This window comes from Saccopteryx leptura, chromosome 11, assembly GCF_036850995.1.
Source record: "Saccopteryx leptura isolate mSacLep1 chromosome 11, mSacLep1_pri_phased_curated, whole genome shotgun sequence".
NCBI classification, from domain to species: domain Eukaryota; kingdom Metazoa; phylum Chordata; class Mammalia; order Chiroptera; family Emballonuridae; genus Saccopteryx; species Saccopteryx leptura.
In genome coordinates, this window is record NC_089513.1 from 9,201,129 (window position 1) to 9,214,010 (window position 12,882).

A 12,882-nucleotide genomic window follows, 5' to 3' on the forward strand; every position below is an offset into this window, starting at 1 on the left:
AAAAAATCCCGAAAATTATTTGCCAAAATTGCCCTTGAATTGCAATGTCCCTTCTCCCCCTTTATTAAATATACTAAGGGTGACACTGGTTAACAAAATTATACAAGTTTTAGGCACACAATTCCACAACACATCATCTGTACACTGTATTGTGTGTTCCCCATCCCCAAGTCAAGTTTCTGTCCATCACCATTTACCCCCTCCACCCACATCCGCCCTCCCCCAACTCCCCCTCCCCCTAGCAGTCACCACACTGTTGTCTGTGTTTATGATTTTTTTTTCTTTTTCTTTCCTTTTTTCTCAATCTCTCCACCCCCCACCGGACCCCCCACCCCCACCCCTGACAGCAATTTCTTTAATCATCGTCACTAACAAACTGTCAATCACCTTGAGGTTGACGTTCCTCAAAGACAGGAAAATTCCCTATCTTCTTACCAATTCACTGTGTTCTTGCCAATCCCATTTTTTAAAATGTCCTTCTTGTACTGATTCAAAATGTGCCTCCTCTAAATTCTAAGCTAGCTGTTCCCTGTGGAAATGCAAAATAAATTTAATCATTCTTTCACAAAAGAACCCTTTGAATAGGTGAAGGCACTCTTCACGCCCCATTGAACTTCTTCTCCAGGTTAAACATCATTTGATGTGCTTTCAATCCTTTCACTGTGGTTTTTTTTGTGTGTGTGTGTGTTTTTTTTTGAAGTGTATTGTGTATGCCCTGCCCTGATAGCTCACTTGGTTAGAGCTACCTCCTGATGCTCCAAGGCCGCAGGTTCGATTCCCAGTCAGAGCACATACAAAAATCAACCAATGAATGCATGGATAGGTAGAACAACAAATTGATTTCTCTCAGTCTCTCTCCTCATTCTTCTCTTTCTATGATCAATAAAAATAAAAACTTTAAAAAAATTTAAGTACAGTATGTAGGACTAAACTGAGATTGCTGAGCAAGAGCAGAGTTAAGCAAAAAAATAAATAAATAAATAGAACTGATCATTATGAAGATTCTTAAAGCTTTGGCACAGGGAAGACTGCTCAGGGTAAAAAACAAAGAGACACCAGGGAGCAGAGCAGAGGGCAGGGAGTTAACTTTAGTAAGTGGCATACCAGAAGTACAAAGAAGAATAACAGAACATGGGCAAAAGACAGATTAGAGACACACGGAGAATCCAGGGCAGGGCAGCGCCAGCAGAATTAGAGAGTTCCGCGATAATTGGAGTTTGCAGAAAAAGCTGAGCAGGGTCATTGGGTGATTTATGAATTAACCTAAGAGTGGTGGGATTTGGCAGAAGAAGGAATGAGAAAAATAATACAACTCCTGGACTAGAATAATCCTGTTCATACCATAACACCCAGATCAAGGGGCACCTCTTCAGAGGAATCACCTAGCATGCCGCCACTTTGTGTTTCTAGAATGCCAGCACGATGACTTGTTATAGCGTGGCTTATCATCCTGTATAACTTTTCTCCTGCCCTGTCTCCATCAGAAACTTGTGTTTAACCATCACTGCATCCTCAACGTTCAGTCTAATGCCTGAAACACATAAAATAGTCAATAAACATGTGTTGATGCAGAAAATGAATAATCTCTGATGCAAAAAGTTCAAGGGAAGTTTTAAGGACAAAGGTTAATCAATCAACTTTGCTCATGCTTGAAGAACAGAGTGTTTAGGCTTTACAAACATGCCCCACCCTCCCCCTGCTTCCATTGGTTTTTAAAAAATAAGAACCAGATTAATTAATGGGACTACATCAGACTAAGAAGTTTTTGCTCAGCAAGAGAAACTGACAACAAAATAAACAGACAGCCAACTAAATGCGAAATGATATTTTCAAACAACAGCTCAGATAAGGGCCTTATATCCAAAATATACAAAGAACTCATAAAACTCAACAACAAACAAACAACCCAATAAAAAAATGGGAAGAGGACATGAACAGACACTTCTCCCAGGAAGAAACACAAATGGCCAACAGATATATGAAAAGATGCTCATCTTCTTTAGTTATTAGAGAAATGCAAATCAAAACTGCAATGAGATATCACCTCACACCTGTTAGATTAGCTATTATCAACAAGACAGGTAATAGCAAATATTGGAGAGGTTGTGGAGAAGAAGGAGCCTTCATTCACTGTTGGTGGGACTGTAAAGTAGTACAACCATTATGGAAGAAAGTATGGTGGTTCCTCAGAAAACTGAAAATAGAACTACCTTATGACCCAGCAATCCCTCTACTGGGTATATACCCCCAAAACTCAGAAACATTGATACGTAAAGACACATGCAGCCCCATGTTCATTGCAGCATTGTTCACAGGGGCCAAGACATGGAAACAACCAAAAAGCCCTTTAATAGATGACTGGATAAAGAAGATGTGGCACATATACACTATGGAATACTACTCAGCCATAAGAAATGATGACATCGGATCATTTACAACAAAATGGTGGGATATTGATAACATTATACAGAGTGAAATAAGTAAATCAGAAAAAAACAAGAACTGCATGATTCCATACATAGGTGGGACATAAAAATGAGACTAAGAGACATGGACAAGAGTGTGGTGGTTATGGGGGGGGGGAGGTGAGGAAGGGAGAGGGGGAGGGGGAGGGGCACAAAGAAAACTAGATAGAAGGTGACAGAGAACAATCTGACTTTGGGTGATGGGTATGCAACATAATTGAACGACAAGATAACCTGGATGTTTTCTTTGAATATACGTACCCTGATTTATTGATGTCACCTCATTAAAATTAATAAAAATTTATATAAAAAAAGAACCAGGTGACAGAGCAAGACCAAAGCCATGACCTCAGGGCAGAATAGCTCTGATGTATCTGTTAACCAACTGCACTCCTGGTTGGGTCTCTGAGGAATTAGACCAGAGCTCCCAGCCATGAGATTTTGCCTGAAATCTTATCCCTGCTTGGCATCTGTCCTTCCCTTGTCTTGCTTCCACAACGTTGTATCTGCTTCTTTGTCCTGGCATACCTTGTTAGGAGCCCACCTGCCCAGCAGTCCTTATCCCAAATCTTCTGGTAAACTGACCTAAGAGAGAACCCCTCTTAGAATAGGCAGATCTAGTGTTATTTAAAGGCAGAGAAGGTGGGTCCATCCCAGAAAAAGCCACTTCAATTAAATACACTGTTGTAAGAACTTTGCGTCACAGAAAGCTGAAGTGATAGCTGATTATGAGGTTAAGTCTTAGGTGGGGGGTGCTTGCCATCGACTATCCCATGGCTTGATTTAAAAAAGAGAAAAAAGAAACATTTTCTATCATATATCCTGATATTTTGGGGGGAATTATGAAAAATCTGAAGAGTTTAGGAGGAAAAATAAATTTCAGTTATATAAATATAGACATGCATACTGAGATAGGGCTTGGGGTGGCCATTGGTTTGACTGTCTGAGTAAGTTATAGGTAGAGATAGATAGAGACTACAAATTAGTCTAAAATATTCCTTGAAGTTTCAAATTCAGGCTGAATAGGGAGTTTCTAAATCTTGCACTAAACAGCAAGGAGCAATGTGACATATATTACTTGTCAAAGATCAAGGAGAGAATAGCATTAAAGACCCTCAGTAACTCACTTTTAACAAGTGCTTCGCAACTCATTATTTTGACATTTGCATCAGGTTCATGTTATATGCTACGAATACCAAAATAGAAAATCTAGGCTGGTCTCCTGTTAACAAACAGAGCAACAGTGAGGAGTGAAGTGCATTGAATCACAAGAACAAAACTGGCTTATGAGACATGCACGGCAAAATTAACATGTAATGAAAGCAAAGATTGGCAATTTCGTGGTGAAATGAGAGAATGATTTCTAAACCTGCAGAGTTGACTAGATCCGTTTGAATATATCACACATTTAAAGAACATTATGATCTGTATGGGAGTGGTCAGCTGTAAAATGATAGAAAATGGGATTGAAGAAGCCAATGCAGGCAGGACCATGTGAACCCTGCAGAGTTCACAGACTTTTATCCACAGATTTCACCATTCCAGAGTCATTGGCAAGGTCATGGGTCCCTCGTGTGTGATACGCTTTCTCTGGTTCTATGAACACATTCTCTGTCTGGCTTCTGTTCTGATCACAGGCTGACCAGGCTTTAGTCATCTCTCTGTCAATGTGGAGCCGCTGGTGTGAGTATTCCGCTCTATGGGATAGCTATAGATATCATTCTAGATTAAAAATCAAAGCTGTCATTCTATTTTAGGCAACTGAATGAAAACTGTCACTTTCTGGGTGCTGTGATCTCTTTTCTAGGTGCTAATCAAACTGTCAGATTCACAAAGTCACGCCAGCCTGTGGCGTTCCTCGGGCGACAGCCAATCCCTGCCCCTGGCGTGGCACAGCAGGGTCCTCTGCTTAGGGAAGCAGCCTCGTGGCGCTCCACCCTCCCTTCCTCCAGCTACGGCTCCTCTCACCAGCCTCAGTACGAACGCCGCGTCAGCCACCAATCTTGAGAAGAAAGACTGTAATCAGAACCCATTACTGACTTTCCCCTAAAACACTCTCAGAATCAATTAAATAATCCCTTCTCTTCTGGTTTAACCTCAGCCCACAGTTCAAGGCCCTGGGCCAACCATCATCACCCAGATTGCTATCTCTATGGATATGTATGCCGTCCAAGTCGGGCGCTCCTCCATTCCTCAGTGAGCTCCCCAATGCTTCCACAGTGCCCTCTGGGATGCACTGTCTGCCATCGCAGACTCCCCACGTCCTCCAACTCTTCTCGGAGCCGGCTCTTCCTCTTCCTGCTCTTCCTTGCCATGTAGACCATCTCCTTCAGAGGCTGTCCACTCTGCAGCCCACTCCAGTGGGGCTGTTGCTTCTCTCACGTTTCTCTAGAAAAATGCCTGTCTTCTCTGGTCCAATCTGCTGCTTCTAGAAGCCCTTACGTTCTATCGCCCCTCAAAAATATAAACTCCTCTGAAGTTCATGGCTTCAGACTGGGCTGCTGAGACTTTTTTTTTTTTTTTTTTCCAGTCTGTCAAGTGCACAGGGACTCCTAATTCATTCCTAATTTCCTTTAGATTTTACCACCGGGATCGCTGTTTTTTTCTCTATGAACATTAAAATTAATTTTGGTCAGTTCAACACCCATGAGGATGACCTTCCTCAACAATTTGGATTCTCATTTCTTCATCTTCTCATTTCTATCATGTAGTTCTCCCTATCTCAGTCACACACTGCTGTGGATATAATAACATAGAATGTGTCTTAAGCAATCATTATTACATCTTTTAAATCTTGATTTAAGCTATGGCCAGATAGCTCAGTGGAGCATCGCCTGGAAGCACAGAGATTGCCTGTTCCATCCCCAGTCAGGGCACATACAGGAGCAACTCAATATTCTTGTCTTTCTCCCTCTCCCTGTCTCTCTCTAAAACAAACAAACAAACAAACAAACAAACAAACAAACAAAAAATCTGGATTGAAAGTGTTCCATTCTGAGTACTATCTGTTCTCTTTCCATTTTACTTATTTCAGTAATCGTCCTGCAAAATTATTTGACTCCACCTTGACCTCTACCCCATTGAATTCACTTTCCATTCTCTGCTGCCCTTTCAGTTCTGGCTTCCCTCCTAGTTCACTTTGGAGTTTACTGTCTTTCAGAAGTACTATCTTTTATCCAACCTCAATACAATTGACTTTGTCTGTTTTAATCCTAACTGTGGTTAAACCCAACTTTTCCCCCACTTTGAGCCTACACCCAAACAGTTAAACAGAGCTGGAGAAGTAAGGCACATTCTTTCCGGAAGCTTTCACTTACTGTCTGTAGTTCTCTGTTTCTGTTTATTTTCATCATAAATATAATGTGGTCCCTCAACACCTCATATCAATCTTAGGTCATTTTCCAACTCTACAAATTTTAATAGTTCAATTTCTACTGCAATAAAGCACTTAGAGTTGTATCCCAAATCATTCAATGTCCTTTTTTTTTCCAAATTATATATCTTTATTACTACATCTTTAAATCATCACTGCCTTTTGAACTATGTCTCACCCTCTGATCCCTCAGCCCTATTCCCGATATAAGCTAATTGTGGGCTGGCCAACTCTGTCAGAAATCGAAGAGTAGTTCCCTCTGTGCACATGTATGCCAATGTTGTGAATGTTCAGCATGGTGAGCCACTCCAAAACCACTAAAAACACAGAGGCATTGACAGATACGTATTTTCTTATGCCAAATCTATTTTACTTTCAGATGTAGTAAATATTGCCAATGAAAATAAGCCATAAGTTGTTATTTCTCTATTTCTTATGCAAGCATCAATATTACACTACTTCTGCCTAATTAGTTTCAATTTATCACTCAGGATAAAAAGCATTATAAACATCCATTTAGAGGTTATTATGTCTCCTATGCAAAGCCAGGCTAAAGTATTCTTAATTTTATGAAGTAAGGGCTGAATTCACACTGAGAGAGAAGTCACAAATAGAAGATTGTATTTGCAATAATTTAGAGATTATTTTGTCAAATCAGTATATTAACAGAGTCCTGCACAAATCCCAGGAGATATGCTCTTTATGAAGTAGAGTGACCAAAACTGACCAAGAACATTTTAGATTCCTTGTAGAATTTCAGCTCCTAGAACAATATTAATTCTTCTATGGGAAAGGAATAAACTCATCAGGAATAATATTAGAAATGAATTAATAAAAAGATATCTTAATATTACAGAGGGTATATATTTAACGTCGCCTTGTAAAATTCATGGAGTATTGTATTATTCTTATCCCAAAGATAAAACAAAGAACAATTTGAATGATCAAAGGAGTAAAGAAGATGTTGAATGAGGAGAAAATTAATACAGGGTACCCTTCACATTGGGGAAGGTAGAGAAGGTAAATTCTCGAAGTCATATCAATCCACTCATAATGGAAAAAAAAGCTATTGAATTGTCCATGTTTTTATTTGTATCCCTATTGCTTTTTTGATTTATTCTTTTTTTTACTTACTTTTCTCATCTGAAAGTTCAGGATTAAATTATGGAATCAAAATTATATAATTGTGCAAAGCTATAGCATTTAGATGTTTTTGTCCTTTAAATTAAACAGTTTTATTATTTTTTATATCATACCGTCAGTGCTCACCCAGGTTTATCCTCCCAGTTCCCAGCTGCATTGCTCATTTTCCATGTCAGACCTGGGACAACATTTCTTCTTCCTGAAGGACATACCTCTAACGTTCATTTTCTAAAGATCAATTGGTAATGAAATCTCTCTGCTTTTATCTTAAAATGACTATATATCACCTTTGTTCTGTTAAAATTTGTTTTCTGCATTTACAATTTAAAGTAACAATTTTAGCTTCTGCATAGCAAAGGAAACCATCTATAAAATGTAAAGTCAATCTAGTGAATGAAAAGAAATATTTGCAAATCATATAGCTGATAAAGAGTTAATACCGGATGATGTCAGAGTAATGGTGTGGTAGGAAGCGATACCGATAAATCTCCCCCAAAACTCAACAAGATCTTCAACCAGAAACAGAAAAACCAATCCTTGGAGCCTCCAGATGTTTCACAATACACCCGAAGGTATGGTCGAGTGAAAAATTGGCTAAATATATAATCAAACACTGAAGGAAAAAGGGAGTAAGAAATGCTCTGCCTTCCTCACTAACCTAAACAGAGCGGCTTTCACTGGGAACTGAGAATATAGAAACTAAGGCGGGCAAAGGGGGTGAATAGATCCAGGCCGCGGCACAAACGGCCAAACCAGGCTGTGGCACGGAGATCCCAGAGATCCAAGCCGAGGAAAAACTGTTCCTGTGGCAACCCGGGCAATACAAGCTAACACTTGCGCCAAACCCAGACAAAGAAAGACAAGTGGGGCAGCCATTTTCCCCGATCCCCAGGTCGGCGTGCACAGATAGTGGGCGAGAGACTCCTTCCAAAGCCCTGGGAGTGGGTGCCCGCCCGTGTTACCAGACAGAGTGGCAGAGCCAGAGGCCTTTGTGTGGGCTGAAGGCGGAATCTCCGGACCGCCCCAGCACCCTGGGAAAGCCGCACAAAGGGAAGGGAGTGAGAACTAATTCCAACGCTGAAACTTTTCCGTGCGGGTGGAGGTTTCACTCAGAGGGTGAGACTTCTGGCCTGATATCCTGGTCTGTGCACAGATAGTGAGTGAGAGATTCCTCCAAGTGCCTCAGCAGTGCGCGCCATGTTATCCCGCAGAGGGGCAGAGTCAGGGACCTTTGTGTGGGCCAAAAGCGGAATGTCCAGGCTGCCCCAGTGCCCTGAAAAAGCCGCACACGGGGATGGAGTGAGAGCCAATTCCAACGCTGGAACTTTTCCGTGCGGGTGGGGTTTCACTCAGAGTGTGAGACTTCCGGCCTGATATCCTGGTCTGTGCACACAGATAGTGAGCGAGAGTTTCCTCCAAGCGCCCCAGGAGTGGCCGCCCACCCATGTTACTGGACAGAGTGGCAGAGCCAGAGGTCTTTGAGTGGGCGGAAGCTCCACCTGATAATGCTAGCAGCTCTGACTGACTGAGCCTAACCCAGAGCCCTGTGCTGAGTGGAAATAGAGTGGGGAGTTGCCAGTTCTTTGAGCCTCTTACTATCCAGGCAGAGGCAGCAGCAACCCCATAGCTGGATTATCAGGCTACTAATTGAGGAAAGAAAGACTAGGAGAAAGGCTCCAGGAACACAGACTCTCTCACTGGCAGAGCCTATAAATGCTAATGAGTCTCGACTGCCAACAAGACTAAAGCACAATACATGACATTGCCATAGAGACTTATCAACTGCAAACCTCTACCTGAGCGTGCCAAAGGGGCAGAACCCAGGGTACAGAGTCACTGACCAGGAAGAGGGAGAGAAAAGAAAAAGCAAGAAGATAGCCTCTCAAAATCAAGAATAATATGCAGACTTTATAACCTATCCCATTTTATTATATTTGTTCGTTTGTTTCTCTTATCTTCATTCGTGATTTTTTTTTTCCTCCTCTGATTTGGTTGTTTAACTCTCTGCCGGTCTTACTCTCTCCTCTCCTTGAACTACACTACCCATAAGTGTTACATCTCCCATTATCTTTTCTTTCCTCTTCCTTTCTCTCTATGAGGGTTGCACTCCAAAACCCTTAACTCTCTCTCTCTCTCCTCTTTTTTCTTTTTTCTTCTTTTAGTGGTTCCTTCTTTTCTCTCTCTCTCTCTCTCTCTCTCTTTCTTTTCTCCCTCTATATTAGTTTCTTCCTTTCTCCTTTACGTCTCCTCTCATTCAAACCTCAATAATGAACAAATTATCTTATCTGGGACTCAAACTTCTATTTGTGGCATTTTGGGGGTTTTTACTTCACATTTTTAACTCACTAGCAGTGCCCCCATCCCTGGCTCTCCATTTTATCTAGTTCTTGTTTCACTAAATACAATAGTAATTTTTTAATTTGTCCCCCCATTTTCCTGTTTCCCTCTTATTCCTTTCATCATAACTCTTAGTCAACCAACACCTAAATGCAAATCATTTTATTCTTTTTTTTTTTCTTTTTTATTATATAATTTTATTTTTTTAATGGGGTGACATCAATAAATCAGGATACATATATTCAAAGATAACAAGTCCAGGTTATCTTATCGTTCAATTATGTTGCATACCCACCACCCAAAGTCAGATTGTCCTCTGTCACCTTCTATCTTGTTTTCTTTGTGCCCCTCCCCACCCCCTATCCCTCTCCCATTCCCCCTCCCCCCCGTAACCACCACACTCTTATAAATGTCTCTTAGTTTCACTATTATGTCCCACCTACGTATGGAATAATACAGTTCCTGTTTTTTTCTGATTTACTTATTTCGCTTCGTATCATGTTATCAAGATCCCACCATTTTGCTGTAAATGTTCCGATGTCATCATTTCTTATGGCTGAGTAGTATTCCATAGTGTATATGTGCCACATCTTCTTTATCCAGTCATCTATTGATGGGCTTTTTGGTTGTTTCCATGTCCTGGCCACTGTGAACAATGCTGCAATAAACATGGGGCTGCATGTGTCTTTACGTATCAATGTTTCTGAGTTTTTGGGATATATACCCAGTAGAGGGATTGCTGGGTCATAAGGTAGTTCTATTTTCAGTTTTCTGAGGAACCACCATACTTTCTTCCATAATGGTTGTACTACTTTACATTCCCACCAACAGTGTATGAGGGTTCCTTTTTCTCCACAGCCTCTCCAACATTTGCTGTTACCTGACTTGCTAATAACAGCTAATCGAACAGGTGTGAGGTGGTATCTCATTGCCGTTTTGATTTGCATTTCTCTAATAGCTAAAGAAGATGAGCATCTTTTCATATATCTGTTGGCCATTTGTATTTCTTCCTGGGAGAAGTGTCTATTCATATCCTCTTCCCATTTTTTTATTGGATTGTTTGTTTGTTTGTTGTTGAGTTTTATGAGTTCTTTGTATATTTTGGATATTAGGCCCTTATCTGAGCTGTCGTTTGAAAAAATAATTTCCCATTTAGTTGGCTTTCTGTTTATTTTGTTATCAGTTTCTCTTGCTGAGCAAAAACTTCTTAGTCTGATGTAGTCCCATTCATTAATTTTTGCCTTCACTTCTCTTGCCATTGGAGTCAAATTCATAAAATGCTCTTTAAATCCCAGGTCCCTGAGTTGAGTACCTATGTCTTCTTCTATGTACTTAATTGTTTCAGGTCTTATGTTTAGATCTTTGATCCATTTTGAGTTAATTTTTGTACAGGGGGAGAGACTGTAGTCCAGTTTCATTCTTTTGCATGTGGCTTTCCAGTTTTCCCAGCACCATTTATTGAAGAGGCTTTCTTTTCTCCATTGTGTGTTGTTGGCCCCTTTATCAAAAATTATTTGACTATATATATGTGGTTTTATTTCTGGACTTTCTATTCTGTTCCATTGGTCTGAGTGTCTATTTTTCTGCCAATACCATGCTGTTTTGATTGTCGTGGCCCTATAATAGAGTTTGAAGTCAGGTATTGAAATGCCCCCAGCTTCATTCTTTTTCTTTAGGATTGCTTTGGCTATTCGGGGTTTTTTATAGTTCCATATAAATCTAATGATTTTTTGCTCTATTTCTTTAAAAAATGTCATTGGAAGTTTGATGGGAATTGCATTAAATTTGTATATTGCTTTGGGTAATATAGCCATCTTGATTATATTTATTCTTCCTAGCCAAGAACAAGGTATATTCTTCCATCTCATTATATCTTTTTCGATTTCCCTTAACAATGGTTTATAGTTTTCATTATATAAGTCCTTTACATTCTTTGTTATGTTTATTCCTAAGTATTTTATTTTTTTTGTTGCAATCGTGAAGGGGATTATTCTTTTGAGTTCCTTCTCAGTTGTTTCATTGTTGGCATATAGAAAGGCTATTGACTTCTGTATGTTAATTTTGTATCCTGCGACCTTACTGTATTGGCTTATTGTTTCTAGTAGTCTTTTTGTGGATTCTTTGGGGTTTTCGATGTATAGGATCATATCATCTGCAAAAAGTGATACCTTTACTTCTTCTTTTCCGATATGGATGCCTTTTATTTCTTTGTCTTGTCTGATTGCTCTGGCTAGAACCTCTAGTACCACATTAAATAAGAGTGGAGAGAGTGGACAACCCTGTCTTGTTCCTGATTTAAGGGGGAAAGCCTTCAGTTTAGTGCCATTTAATATGATGTTAGCTGATGGTTTATCATATATGGCCTTTATCATGTTGAGATATTTTCCTTCTATACCCATTTTGTTGAGTCTTAAACATAAAATTGTGTTGTGTTTTATCGAAAGCCTTTTCTGCGTCTATTGATAAGATCATGTGGTTTTTGTTCTTTGTTTTGTTGATATGGTGTATTACGTTAACCATTTTACGTATGTTGAACCATCCTTGAGATTCTAGGATGAATCCCACTTGATCATGATGTATTATTTTTTTAATATGTTGTTGTATTCGATTTGCTAGTATTTTGTTTAGTATTTTAGCATCTGTATTCATTAGAGATATTGGTCTGTAGTTTTCTTTTTTTGTGCCATCCTTGCCTGGTTTTGGTATGAGGGTTATGTTGGCTTCGTAAAATGTGTTTGGAAGTATTGCTTCTTCTTCAATTTTTTGGAAGACTTTGAGTAGAATAGGAGCCAAGTCTTCTTTGAATGTTTGATAAAATTCGCTGGTATACCCGTCAGGGCCTGGACTTTTATTTTTGGGGAGGTTTTTAATGGTTTTTTCTATTTCTTCTCTACTGATAGGTCTGTTTAGGCTTTCTGCTTCTTCTTGACTCAGTCTAGGAAGGTTGTATTTTTCTAGGAATTTATCCATTTCTTCTAGGTTGTTGAATTTAGTAGCATAAAGTTTTTCATACTATTCTACAATAATTCTTTGTATATCTACGGTGTCCGTGGTGATTTCTCCTCTTTCATTTTGGATTTTGTTTATATGAGTTCTTTCTCTTTTTTACTTGGTAAGTCTTGCCAAGGGTTTGTCAATTTTGTTGATCTTTTCAAAGAACCAGCTCCTTGTTCTATTAATTTTTTCTATAGTTTTTCTGTTCTCTAATTCATTTATTTCTGCTCTGATTTTTATTATCTCCTTTCTTCGGCGGGTTTTGGGTTGTCTTTGTTCTTTTTCTAGTTCCTTAAGGTGTGAAGTTAAGTGGTTCACTTGGGCTCTCTCTTGTTTGTTCATATATGCCTGAAGTGATATGAACTTCCCTCTTATCACTGCTTTTGCTGCATCCCATAGATTCTGATATGTCGTATTGTCATTTTCATTAGTCTGTATATATCTTTTGATCTCTGCACTTATTTCTTCTTTGACCCATTCATTTTTTAAAAGTATGTTGTTTAGTTTCCACATTTTTGGGGGATTTTTTTCCTCTTTTTTGCAGTTGAATTCTAGTTTCAAGGCTTTATG